The sequence below is a fragment of the Malus domestica genome, chromosome 01 (assembly GCF_042453785.1).
Source record: "Malus domestica chromosome 01, GDT2T_hap1".
Lineage (NCBI taxonomy): Eukaryota > Viridiplantae > Streptophyta > Magnoliopsida > Rosales > Rosaceae > Malus > Malus domestica.
The window spans coordinates 2520035-2532823 of record NC_091661.1 but is presented as its reverse complement, the minus strand read 5'-3'; the positions used below and the strand labels follow the sequence as shown (position 1 = coordinate 2532823).

The 12789-nt window shown below is 34.8% G+C and overlaps 1 long non-coding RNA gene across 1 annotated transcript; it reads right to left on the bottom strand.

The window, feature by feature from the left end:
- Positions 1–1046: 1046 nt before the first annotated feature.
- On the bottom strand, positions 1047–12789 carry LOC103406060 (uncharacterized). The gene is made up of 15 exons (XR_011581277.1): positions 11908–12789; positions 11673–11782; positions 8452–8534; positions 7767–7817; positions 7251–7323; positions 6643–6696; positions 5941–5992; positions 5774–5856; positions 5448–5529; positions 4456–4646; positions 3896–4024; positions 3702–3799; positions 2746–2834; positions 2411–2522; positions 1047–1601 (listed from the first exon to the last, which is right to left on the bottom strand). It is a non-coding gene; the product is annotated as an uncharacterized lncRNA (long non-coding RNA).

Below are 12789 nucleotides of genomic sequence, written 5' to 3'. Positions count from 1 at the left end.
TTCCTAACAAAATAAATACAAACGCAAAATCAGCTGCGCTTTCAAATATTTTAAAGGGAAAGTCGGAAAATATTATCAAGAAAGATGCAAACAAAGTATATTCATCACTGATATTGAAGAGAAAACGAAGTGTATTAGTATATTCATCTTTCCCCATTCCTTGTAAAGTTGAGGAATTTTTTCTTAACATCTGAACAAAAAGTAAAATAACGCTAACACACTTAATTACAGCACAAATAAGCTTGTGAACAAATTATCATTTCCAAACTGCCAAGAGAGTTTACGAATCATAAATCTATGTAGAAGTTGAAATTCAATCCAAAATAAACTTTAGGCACATCATCAAAAAACCAGCAGCACAACTACCCAATTGAAAAATGCCTATTTCACAAAACATTTAATGAATATTTTACTTCAGAAATTTATGCAAACCACAATTGAACACACCGATCTCTATATAATTCAGGAACCAATCAAAACAGCTGAATACACATGGTAAAATAAATGTTTCATTTTGATTTTGTATTCTATCAACTTTACATTAACGAAATACATTTAGGGATTAGTACTGCAATGACATTGCTCCATCATCAATTACAAATCTTTTGAGAACAAATAAACATAGTGAGAGCTCGTACCCGAAGTGAGGCATATGATCACACCCTCCTCAAGTGCCTAAGAGTAACTGAATGGCGGGGCAGCCCCTACAGAATGTTTTTTAATCGATTCGGTAGTTAACACTGGCCAAATGCACAATACATATCTTAGAAACTATTGTCAGTTAACTTCTAAAGAAGTTAGAGCAAAAATTACCTCCAATCTTTGTTTCTCTTGTACTTTGGTATTGTGGGGTTGACTTGTAAACGGTAATAGAACTCATGTAAGCCAAATAATAAAAAGCCTTTTTTTAGTTAACTAAAAAGCACTTGTAAACTGAGTGAGATATCTGGTAACCAAAAAATGAATATTGGAAAGCAGACATAAACAAACTTCAATCACAATTACTTTAATACATTTGGATATTGAGGAAAATTAGATTTATTCAATTTCGATATAAAGAAAATTAATTAATGCAGGTACAACATTTGTTCCTCAATGACATGAGAAGTACTCAAAACAAACATTGTTTTCTTTTTGTCTTTAGGCAATCTCTGCAAATCGCAATGAGTTCTCTAACTCATATACATTGATAATCATATTAACTAATTAACTTACTAACCCCTCCCGTTAATTTCACACTTATGCTCCAAACAGATTTTGTAACTAATATCCCAAAAAGGGGGGAAAAAGGGAATAAAAAAACCTTTGTATGGTATACTGCAGTGTTATCTGTGTAAGCGAAGTTAAGCCTTGAAAGGCCAGCAACCTCCTTGTATACTTGGAAACCTCTTGCAGATTTTATGGCTCCAGAAGAAAATAGATCATGCAACATTAATATCATTAAGACTAAAGTATTTTTCCGAAGTGAATACACATGAAAAGTATCAAAAAGAGAGAAAGGAGAAAAAATTATATAAATAAGAACTGCACACCTGTCCTATAATTTGGCCAGGCGGGCATTTTGTTACCGAGGCAAAATTCTCAATAGCCCAAGCATCAGCCTATCAGATGAAGAAATATTCATAAGGGAAAAAGTAAGCTTAAACAGGATTTCATATATATGAACTCACTCTTTAATTACTTGTCCTATTACCAAATAGCTATTGGAAATGGTTTGAGTTATAAAACCTGACTCTAAACAGGCCTGATTCTTATCAAATAACTCTTGAAAATTTGATATGCAAAAACTGAAACAAAGAAATAGATCCCAATCTCATCCCACAACGAACAATGAACCAAAGTTACATGAACAAAAACAATGTCAACATTTCAAGCTGTGCAAAACTAAACCCATTTAGGAAAGCACAAAGTCATACATCCGATCCTGTCTCATTCAAAATTCCAATACTCGATTCTAAAGAATAAAGGAAGCAATAGCACTCAAAATCAATAATTGTAAAGAATACCGAGGGCAATAGCATTCAAAATCAATAGTTCGCAAGTCTCCAACCAGCATAGCAAAATGCAAAGAGAGCAAGTCTCCAACTCTCCAACCAACGTAACAAAATGTCAAAAATCAAAATGCCTTATGGCATTAGTACAACATAAAGTTCAAAATATTAGCAATAAATTTAAAAATTCCTCATCTAATATCATTGAGGGCATAAGTTGGAAGATAAGACAAAAAACAAAAAAGGGTTGATGCAGGCAGTATAAAAAGCATAAGAAAGGAAAGATACCCAAAATCCATCACAAATCATAGTGAAAATTTGTGTTATAGCAACCTTAAATTCAAAAAATTTCTCTAGTTTTCCATGTTTTCTCATCAAACAAACAACAAATTCATATAAAATCAGAAAAGTAAAATTACCAGCAGTAGCGTGCTCCAGGGCTCGAATGATGGCGTTCCTCCACCAACAACAGCGTCGAGATTGTTTTCTGAGGCAAGGATTACACAGGAAGTCCACAAAATTCATGGACATCTGCAAGAAAACAAAACCACCGAAAGTCAGAGATTTCCAAAACCGAAAAGAAATGAGAGAGAGAGAGAGAGAGAGAGAGAGAGAGAGATATTGGAGTACTGTAAGTGTATAAACATATTGGGAAAAAATTACACGGCAATTACTACAATCTGAATAAAAATTCCACTGTTTATTACACAGTGCTTTGGAATTGTGTAAGTAGAGAAAGAATTGGAGTTCTTACATAGTGTTGGCGAACTGAATATCAGCTTCAAGCACCTTGAGAGATTCATTGAAGGACTTCGTTTAACATTTATCAAATGTCAGTAAATTCTGTAACGTACATGGAAAAATCCAGAAAATTAGAGATGAACAAAAATAAGTGAATCAGACGATCGTAATTTTGAAGTATCATCTATTTGCTAATACGACATTTTTCCATCAAAACGACATAAACCCCAAAGAAAAAATGGAAATTGGGAATGACCCATAATCTGAAAATTTACAAAAATTAACAGAAACGGATGAAATATGAGAGAAAGAATTGGAGTTCTTACAAAGTGTTGATGAACTATCAGAGAAAAAAATCGATTTTCCTGATCGTTTTTACTCTTTTCTCATCCCTCCCATCAAAAATCCTAAACACTCATTCACTCCACCCACCTCAAATCCTCTCTCTTTGAATATAGCAAAATTATATGACCCTTTCTCTCTCTACAATCTGAAGAAAAATCTGATCAAAATTTATAAAGTTGGTTTTTGGTTTTGTAAAAGTGTGGAAAGTTAGAAGGGAATTTGTAGAGAGAAGAAGGGTAACCTTTTCAGTAGATGGGAAGCAAAGCCATATATGTCACTCGGTTCGTTCAGAACCAACGATCATCCACACAAAACTTTGACTTACACAAAAACCGATTCAAAAAACCAAAACAGATACCCAAAATTATAACCAAACAATCAAAACCCACAATAAAAAAAATCATATAACAATGCTTTCACAGAAAAATCTCTAAAAAACCCCACAAACCCCAAAAAAAAAATCATGCAAAAATCTCACCACAGGGTAAGTCTAAAAATGTCAATTTTCATGCCACGAAATTGTGATACATCACAATCTAAAATCACACATACACATATCATACATACACATACATCAGAGGGGAGGAAGCAAATAATTTCAACAAACGCGAAGGAATTCCTTACCTGGGAAAGGTTTGGCCCAATGATGTGTACCAACCAGACTTTGCACATCCACAAACTGAAAAATATTGCGCCAATGAGATGCAAATATTTCAAGAAACCTACCAAGGAAATCAGACCATGCATGTGTTAGGTTTATCATTTGTCTGTCAAAATGCGCAGCAGAGACCAAAATCAAATAGATCGGTGTGTTTTACCTCTGGACTTTCCAGTTTCCAGACCGATTTGCAGTGGTGGACTGCAAACGAAGTTGCAGGCCTCCTTGATTTTCTTTTGCTTAACGGGAGAAAAGGAGGCTCTGGGTTTGTTGGGGAGATGATCGAAGCCTATAATTTTGAAAACAAATATAGACGAAGCTCTCGAGTTATAGAAATGGAGGGCAGGTTTGTGTGGTTTTGGAAAGCAAGAGTCGATGCTATTACAGAGATGGGCTTAGTTTTCGGGTTCTGGCTGCCAGAAAGGGGAAAATGAAGGTCAGTTGTGTTTCTGTCTCTCTCTCCCACCCCTCTCAATCTCTCAATCACTGACACCAACCTTGATTTGAGGAGAAAAAATCAACCCTAACCCCACTTTTTGGCGGCCTCACTCCTCTCTCTCCCTTCCCCTCCCTGCCATCCCACGCCCCTCTCCCTGAAAACCCTCCACACACACAGTGACAGAAATGTAAATAATGCAAAATCGAGGGCCCATTTTAGAATTATACTGGTAAAACCGTAAATATATCGAAATATGTTCAGAGACAAACTTACCCTCCGACCTTTTGATAATTACCCTCCAACCAGCCCCATTTGGCTGTGGCATTGTGGTAAATAGCGTGAAATCGAGTAGCAAAGTTTTGACTGTAGAGTCAAATCATTCCTCAATTTTAGAATAGACTAGCAAAAATGCCCGCGCGTTGCTGTGGGACTTGAATGCACCAGCCTTAACCACATGAATAAGACATTTAACCTGAAAAAAAAAAATAAAAATCAACATAATCATGAACAAACAAAAGGGATAGATAAGTGAAAGGTGTCGGTAAGATGAGCAATTCGACTTTTATATAGATTCAACCGAGCTGATTACAAAAGATACAGTTGCAAAAAAATGCTCTATTTCTTGAGAAATAGAAGCAACATGCAATTAACACTTATATTGCCCTTCAAGTTAAGATGGCAAAATATGTCTTGCAGGCCAGGCACGTGTTTTAACAGCTAAACAAAAAAGAAAAAAAAAGTGTGTTGTTCTTGTTTTAGAAGCTAATCATTCAAGCACTAATGTATGGATTAATGTAAAATATCTGAGATCCTATTTGGTTTTTTTTACTGATGCTTCAACATCATCCCCCTAATTCATATCACATCCATAGGTACCTGAGAACGCTTATTCCCACCACCATTGCATTGTTACTTTAATAAATGGATCCTTTTCGATACTCTCACGTCATCGGATCTCAATACAGAAAAGGGCCAAATATTTTTTAGGTTCAAAACAATGCAAATGCCATTACAATAGCACTAACCCTTCTTAATTTTCGACACCGCAATCCTCCTAACTCAATAAGTAACAGTCTAATTCTTTCTTAGCCAATACTAAGCCGAAATTTGTCAATTCCATAACCGACATAGAAAACAACTCCAAATTCTCATTTCCAAACTGAATTTTTTAGGTAACTCATAAATAAAAATGCATTATTATATAATAATATACAACACAATTTATCAGTGATATTAACTCTTAGAAGATTGCATATTTGAGGCACAACTAAACCTGATTTAGAGGATTGCATGTACACAACTTTGGGATTTGCTATCCTCTTGTCAACTTTGTCATTGGTCATCTCATCAATAACCTGTTGATTTTACAGATCAAATTAATAAATTATAAGGTTGTATATAAAAGTTGACTAACTATGTTGATATAAACGGCAACTTTCACTCCAAATTTCTATTAAATCTAGAGAAATAATGTTGTAAGCATAAATCTATTTCTAATTTTTCCCATTAAATTACTTACATCTTTAGCAGCCTGGGCAAAACCATGTATAAGTATAAATAATAAATTATTTCGGATCAACAAAGTTTGTCCACACTTACAGCAATGCCAATGGAACCAAGTCCAAAAAGAACAACTGAAGATCCTTATTTCAGTTTTGTTGCATTCAAAGTGCCACTCAAACCTGATTTTGGAAAGAAAGTAATCAGCATCATATCGACTTTTGATACATAAGTGAAGACTGTAATGTTTTGAGTGTTGAATTTACCTGATTGTTCACAATGAAGAAGAAATATCACCAACCTTGGTATTGTATATTTCTGCCCAAAAAAAGTTTTCCAAAAAATATGACAGGTAGGATAATTAGGTATTTGTGTGTTGAATCATTACAATCATTTCTAAGTCAAACTAATATTCTATTTGGGTTGGAATCAATTGTATGCAAATGAAAGTATTATAACAAAATATAGATAATATAATGGAATGATTTCCTCACCATTTTAGTAAATAAAAGAAAAAATGCCCGCGCTCCGCCGCAGGTTTTGAAATCGTAACCCACAATTTAACAACCATTTCTAAATTATTCAGAAATTAATCCGAGAAAACTTCAAATTGAAGAAAAATGAGTTCTCAATCAGAGAAAACTTCAATTTCATGCAAGTTTTTTTGTTGTAATTTCAGAGCTTAACAATGCAAAGATTGGAATTTGCATTTGGTTCTAAGAAGATAAACTGATAAGCAAAATGAACTAAAAAAATATAATCTATTCCAATATGATTATCCGTTCTTGTTCAAAAAGACAAAACGAAGAATATATAAGCATCCAAACATCAGTTAAAACTAAACAATTAAAAGCAATAACACTAAACCATTTCATTAAAGACATAGATAACATATTTGGCTCTTTGTACCTAAAATAAAAAACATTTGCTTTCCTATATGCTCTGAAGTTTGCATAAATGTTTTTTACCTATGATCCATGTGAGGAGTAGAATTTCCAGTCACAATTGACAACCCAAGAGCTCTGTAAATCAAATATATAGGAAAATATCAATAAAAAGTGAATTACAGTTTCGAAAATCAGAAAGTAACATTTATTTGAAAAGATTCAGACTCATTTTGGATATAGATAAACAATGGCATGTTAAAAACCAAAATGATAAAGCATTAGACATTCAACATTTACGTAAAAAAATAATAATAATATACATGTTATCCATCAATGTTTTGGTAACAAATTCCCAAATTGCTCTCCATATTGCCCAAACCATTGAACCAAAACAGGACAAATTCACTGCAAAAATCCCAATTCTTCCTACTTTTGAATGAATCAAGCATGCCATTTTAAGACTTCGTAAAAAAGATTATATAAACCAACTAAAAATCCCATTTTTTCCTACTTTTGAATGAATCAAGCATGCCATTTCAAAACCAATGTAACTTTTGTTCTCAAAACAAATTCACAGAACACATAGACAGAGACACCAACTCAAATTGCAATTTCAAAACAAAAGTAACTTTTGTTCTTAAAACCAAGAACCACATAGAAGTCAAAAATCTAAATGAAGGAAAGTCTACCTTCTCAAGGTGTATTTCTTCACTTGGTATTGCACCCTCTCTAATCATCTCACATGGTACACCGCAATGCTTCCTGCAGTTAAGAAATCATCCAACTTCAATACACTATGAACCTACACCTAGTAATGTCATCGAGTACACCAAGAAACAAATTCACATCTCAGATTTTTTTACACCTAATTTGGCAGCTTAGAGAGCAACCATCAATAGTCCCATGATTTTGGAAAATTACACATAAAACGTTGTAAATTGTAGTGTGCAAATTATTTCTGAGTGATAGAGAATGGTGCCTAGCACAATAAAAGTAGTGTACTACAAAATAATAGAAAGGCAATACCTTTACACATTAATACTTATAATTTTCATTTTCTATGTAGTTTAGCATGTTTTTTGTTAGATGATCGACCTACACACACACATACGCATATGTACATAGATATATACAACATAGAAAATAAACACAACTAAGATAAGGACCACCATCAAAATTGAACGGAGAATGAAAATACATATCACCTTCTTTCCCATCTCTAATGTTATGTCATAAGTCCCTAAAGAAGCAACTGCCTAAAAGATGAAGAAAACCAGAAACTCGTAATAACCATAGCAAACAAACCCAGAAAAAGAAAGAAACAAATAAAATCATTCAGATTTTGTATACTGTTAGTTTCTTAAGTAGTCTTTACATATTCATTCAAGAGTATGCATGTATTAGAGCGCTTTAAGCAGAACGGCAGTGTAGTATTCAAAATTATATTCAAATGATCATTGAGGATTTTTTACAAATGAATCTTCCACTATTCTACTTAAAAAACCACATACTCAATACCAAGTGAAAATTGCATCGTTTTTATAAAACATTGAAAAACATATGAACTGATGCCCAACTTTGATTAATCTGACATTAATAGTTAAGTAATTCAACATTCAGAGCTGACAGGAGAGTATATAACAACATTGAAAAACATATGAACATGCCCACTTATTTGACATTGCAGTTGAATAATCTCATGTAAATTCGCATCAAAAGAACCCATAAATTTGACTAAGAATTCTCCAAAACCCACAATTTAAATGAAAAAAAACCCACAAAGTTAAACCAAAAATTCTATAAAATCATGAAAAATTTAATAAAATCCCATTACATTAATCACAAATTTGATCATTCAAATCTTCACATCCAATAAGTTTAGAAAGATACCTAGCTTCCTTGCAAAATCGTATCTCTACAGGCCAAGGCTCAAATTCCCTTGCTGCTGCCTTCATTCGATCATTCGATAAATCCTGATTCAAGCAGTCACATATATATATATATATATATATAATAAGTTGATGCACTCAATGGGCATGAACTTATCAGAAATTATGAAACCGATTGAACACATTTAGTGTAATGTCCACAATTAAATAATGAGCATGAAAATGACTAATAGGGGTAACACAAACTGCTCAACTTAGGAATTAAAGCATCTAATATTTAGAAAATAATTGACAATTTTCATGGTCAAATTAATAAGGAAAATCATAATTAAATAAACTCGATTGTTTCAACTGCTAATTCTGACGAAGCAACAGTAGTTCGACATATTGCTTCTAATAAAAATTATTATATATCAGTGCTGCAAATTAGCAAAATAATAATGCCTTTAGACTTTTTGAAAACATTTGATAGTGCCTTCAGGCTTAAATTCACCAATTTCATAACCTTCTCCATCAGTACCTTCACCTTCTCCGTCCCCCCCCCCATCACCTACTTCATCAACCCTCAATATCACCAAAATTCTAAATGACCATCCAGACTTCATAATAATTTTTTTATTTGGCCTAAAATAGGAAAAAACCCAAAACAGAACATATACAGAACTTTAGACATGAATATTTCAAGATATGAATTTGAGGTCTACTACACGTCATTAGACATGCATTTTGATATTTTCATGCATATACTTCTTGTCACAGCCCGTCCCGGAGATACATTTGACGGGAATGTGAAATGACGGATTTACCCTTAGTGGGTATTAAGGTAGTGGGTGACGTTATTTGGATTAATTTTATAAGTTGGATTAAATTTATTGGTTTGTAAATATTGTGATTAGGGATTAAATGGATGGTGAGGATTGGTTTTGGTTGGGCCACGCAGGACCTCTCTCCTTCTCTCCTTTCCCCGTGCCTCTTTCTCCCTCTCTCTCCTCCATCTCGACTCTCTCTCTCTAGCCCTCAAACGTACGGACCACACTCACAAACCTTACAAACGTCACGGATCGAAGCTATTAAGGTATGGTTCTTCATCCTTTTGACGTTCTGAGTTGAATGGTACTAGTTTTAGGAAGTGAAACCCTCGAAATCACGTGAAACCCGAATCTCCATTTTTGGTCACTGTTCATGCACTCGTAATATGTTGTGTTTCAGGGAATTCTAAGCTTATAGTGAGCTTAGTGAGGTCCCAAGGAAGCTCGGAGTGCTTCGTTGGAAGGATTTGGATGTCGGGATCACAAGGGTTAAGTTTGGCCGGTTTTGCTTGGATTTTTCCGGTGAGATTTAGTTGTTTTTGAAGCTTAAAAGTAGTATATTGTGATTCTACATGTTGAGGGCTTCAAATTGATATATTATACGAAGAAAATGGTTAAGAAACGAAGGAGAACGAAGCATTTGAAAATTCCCCAGTTTTCCGGCCACCGGAAAAACCAGTCCGGCGAACTCGCGAGGAAGAAGGTGCGCGTGGGCGCTCGTGGACCCGTGCCTTCCTTGGCGCGTGGGGGCGCGTGCCAAAGTAACAAATTATTTTAAAAATTTGTCGACGTCCGTGACGTCGAGTAGATCAATGTGGTATATTCATATACCCAATTTGAGCACCGTATGAGAAGTTATTAAGAATTGTTGGTTAGGTGCTTTAAATAACGTTTTATAGTTTTTGCATTTAGGTGAAAATGTGAATTGACGATCTGACCGTTGGATCGTAACCAAACTTTGATGCGTTGTAATACGTAATATTTGAGGATTATAGGACTTTACGGATTGGGAATCCGATTTGCGGATCTTCCGGAATTGGAGTTGTAAGTCCATAATATAGAATGTTAACCGTCACTTGGTTTTGTTAATTGACGGAGATCCGACCGTTGGATGGTAATGAAATTTTAGGATGTTGTCCTAGAGATAGATTGTGGACCTCTGGAAGTTATGGATTTAAAATCTGAGTGGCAGATCTTCCGGATCGAACTTCGTAGTGACGTATTTTATATAAGTTATATATTCTATCGATATGAATTCTGAGGTTGGATTTGATTATTGTTTTAGGCGCCGATCGTCATGACACCTTGGCGTATTGTGCTAGGGAGTTGTAGGGCGAACTCCAGGTGAGTGGGCAGTTTTGATTTCGTATTTTACCTATATACAACTGTTTTTCCCAGAAAATCCGTTTATGTGAAAATTATGAATCTATTTGCCATGCATGAAACTGTTGAGATATTTAGTTTGATAATTGATATATATATATATATATATATATATATATATATATGAAACGAAGCGGTGGACGCTCAGGTGAGTTTATTTATTTTTAGCTGAGTTATTTATCAGGGATTGCATTGAAAGCTCATGACCTGCACCTAGGTGATAGTGCTTATATTGTTATTCACCACACCGCACGCTCATCTTGGATCCAAGTAGGTGGATGTCGTATAGACCATGTGAGGGTTCCGACATGCTAGTCGTACAGATCACTAGATGTGATTCCGACTAGTGGGTGACCTTAGTTATGCGCGCTGATGATTGATGAGAGAAGCACTAGAGCGTATTTATACACCTGTCATCGTACAGACTACTATATGTAGTTCCGAGTGACGTGCAGAGTTGGACCTTACAGGTCACCGAGGTGACTCCGGTTGGATTGGATGTTGAGCTTTAGAATCAGCCGTACAGGACCACTTCAGGGTCTCCGGTTGATTTATTTTCACCTGATTTATATTGATGCATCTATATTATGTTTTTTGGACACTTGGCATGTCATATTTTTCTGAAAAGTGTTAAAGGATAGTGATTTGAGATATTTGCTTATATATATGTTTATATATATGCTATTTTCTGGGAAAGTATACAGGTTTTACAGCGAGGGGTTAGAAATGTTTTAAATGAAAGATTTTCGAAAAGCTTTGTTTTGCTGACCCACTCAATTTTGTTTTGCGCCCCTCCAGGTTCAAGTTAGCAGAGCTTTGGTGGCCACGAGGAACCCAACGGCGTTCTGACAGAATTCACAAAAGTAGGACTCACCCTCTGGGGTTTCCATTTTAGTAATTGTATTTTAAAAGCTTCCGAACTGTGTAAATGGTTATGTCACTCTCACGTGACGGCCAGCACGCCCTCTTTCGTGACGGAGTGTGTCACTTCTTGTACTCAATGCATTTCCAGAGGAGAAGAGAAGGAGACCATCTCTTTATTTATTCTGTTCCAAAATAGTAGCATATCTCTGGCTAGTTTCCTTGTACGAATTGTAGCCCCCTCATCAATTTAAGAGATCTACTGACCTTCAATTTCACCTACAAAGAATAAAAGAGTCGACAGTTCAGTATAAACATTACAAACGCCATCTGATGAAATCTAAACCTTACAGACGCCAGAAAAGGGTACAAATTTTAGAGAGACAACGCTGTCGAAATCTTACAGGAACAATCCTAGGTGGAGCAAATCTTTCAAAACCTACCTCATCCCTCCCTCACTCTCTCTGCAATTCCCAACCAACCCCATTCCTTCCTCACTCTATCTCTTTAATTCCCACTCTCCCATAACCCCATATTCAGCATCACCACTCAACCCATAATTCTATCTCTGCATTCCCACTCCCCCATGCCCCCAAATTCATCATTTTTTTCATCTAAATTACCATGAAAAAGTGTGATTAATAATCTTAACAACGTGCTCAAAATCAATCCCAAATTATCTGAAATGGCATACACTTCAAAACAAAAATTTAATTCTGCTACAGGACCTAATGGACGGCAGAAAATGGTAAGGGGAGACGGGTTAGGACAGTGGAAAATGGACCAGGTTTTTTTTTTATTCATTGAGTCCATCATTTTGTAAGTGGTCTGCCAACTCCTTAATTTAATAAGATTAGTTTAGGACTTTGTGAGCATGGGTGCTGCACGTTGATAACAAAACAATTTAAAAGTTGAGAAACCTTACCCACTCATCTATTGTATTAAACCTTAAAGATACCTCCCAATATAAACATAAATTAAATATAACTAAAAAAATACAGATAAAACAAACAATAATCAGCAAACAAAAACCCTAAACATTCAGATTTTTCAGATTCAGATGAAACCCAATTTCCACACAATAAATTCAAAATCCCATTAAAGAAAATCAAATGCTAAATCCAAAACCTGCATTCTCATAAAAAAAAATATCACTAAAAAGAAAAACCCAGAAAAGTTAAAAAAAAATTAAAAAAAAACTTTTATAAATAAAGTGAAATTTGACTCAAACCTACGAACATAATTACCCTCTTAACTTTTAATAATTACTCTCCAACCCAGACACA